The sequence below is a fragment of the Charadrius vociferus genome, unplaced genomic scaffold (genome assembly GCF_000708025.1).
Source record: "Charadrius vociferus isolate BGI_N301 unplaced genomic scaffold, ASM70802v2 scaffold552, whole genome shotgun sequence".
Lineage (NCBI taxonomy): Eukaryota > Metazoa > Chordata > Aves > Charadriiformes > Charadriidae > Charadrius > Charadrius vociferus.
Window position 1 is genome coordinate 279,021 of NW_009647400.1, and position 2,162 is coordinate 281,182.

The following is a 2,162-nucleotide window of genomic DNA, read 5'->3' on the forward strand; positions in this document are numbered from 1 at the left end:
TTCACATTTTTTACTTTTATCTTTATTATTATAATATTTACGAAGAACCCAATCCTCTAAGTTTATAAGCATCCTGGCTGACTTCAGGGGAAGTTTTAGGAGCTTTAGGGAATCCTAGTGCGTGCAACATCTTAAAAAGGTTACCTGAACATCTTGAAAAGCTACCTGAAAAGGTAAGTGCATATCCTGATACACAGACAATAATAGTGAGCATAAAATAAATGCTACTAGTAAAAACAAATCAGAACTAGCATAACAGGGAAACAGGCCTTGCAAAATACCATGCTACAGTTCTAATATTTTAACATAATGTATTTGATTAGTTTAGACATATTCTAAGGGGATTTCCCTCTCAAATCACCTCTTGCCTCACCTTTTCTCAAAAACAGGACTCGGGAGCTTTTTAGAAAGATTTTTGCACCTGTTCTTAACAGGCTTGTATTTCAAAGAGGTAAATGCTATGTACTATGAGTCACTGCGTCTAGACAATTTTTTAAAGGTTGACAAAATTTTAATCACAAAACTCACTAATTATGACCTTCAGAGTAAGCCACTTACATCTACAGAAATTCTCTTTTGCCAGTGCTAACTTTCCCCATGGCCTCCATAACTGCGTTCCCAGAACGGATGTACACACAAGTTTCATGCATCATCATATGTGGAATATAGATTAAGAAAACAAAACTCCCTTTGAAATTCTATTAAGAAAGTGTAAGAGGTTATTCAATCAGTAACGAAAGACATGAAATATTTTATGTATGTATCCTGACTAGTACCTAAATCACACAAGTAAAGTTAAATAGTCAAAGTGTGGGGGGTGAGCAACAATGAAAAGGAAGGTGAACATAATTTAAGAGTAAATTCTGTGCCAGAACACCACAGAAAAATTGCTTTGTAGACACATTGTGACATTAAGAAACTGCACTGCAAACCTACAGAAGCAAATGTGACCTGCGGCTGGTTCCATCTCTACCACCCCTCTGCTGACCAAGTTCTAACTCCACCATCCAATGGTCATCCTGCCAAAAAAGCTGTGCCTAAAACCAGCTAGTCTGGTACTGTTCTTTTGGAGAAATTAGTCTTAATTTACTGCAAATAAATGAACCATGCACCTACTGCCCCGCACTCAACAGGATTTCTAAGGATTTTTTCCTAAAAAAAAAAAAAAAAAAAAAAGTTTTGTTCATCAGTAAAGCTTTGGAAAATCTGTGATATAAACCAAAAGGAATCTAAAGTTTTAGCAACATTTTTGGTTAATGACTCTGTTCTAGCATTTTCAACTCTGAACAAGTTTGTATCATTACATTCTCTTGTAAAATGCCGCAAAAGGTCAACTCAATAAATACTCATACAGAAAATCTGAATTGGTAACAGAACAGCTCAACATATAGATAGACGGGTATTTAATAGAGTGCAGATGAAATGTCTCACGTTATCCATTTTTATAAAATTTATATAATGTTTTGTAAAACACTTTTGGGGATTGCATATTTTGTAAAGTATTGATCTTATATATTGCTGAATGAAGGCACACTATTATGATCCATGCGAGGGGAAGGAATAACCCATTACCAATCCACATCATCAGAAGTGGTGTCAGAGGATGTCAGAATGATGAATGCAACACCAGGCCAACTTAGACTCCATAAGAATCTGATTTATTTCCTATCACAACTAAGACCTCAGTTGTAACAGGCATTCGGAACTATATTACTTCAAAGTGTACTTTATTAATGTTTTATTTCTCAACCGCTTAGTATTTCAATCAGACCATGTGACCAAAACCCATTCCACTGTGATCCTTACTAGGTATGTCAAGGGTGATAACAGGTCCCTCAAACAAAACCAAAAGGAAGCTGGACCATGGTGTAAGGGTAGTCAGTGTAATACTTTTCAAACCATAATTTATATTACTATTTCCTACAGGAGGATCTAGAACTCTAGCATCTGTTTCTTCTCTTTTTGAAACTCATGACATAACTAGTATCCTGCAAGAAATTTTACTGTAAGCATCCAGCAAATCCATCCAGTGAATTTGTGCTACTTACTGCTTATATGGCAGGCTGCTAACTTTATTTAAAATCTCAGAAACACCAACCGTTTCTGCCCTCTTCCTCAGTTTCCCTGTAATCCTTCTGAATAGCAGAAGTTTTTTTTTTTTT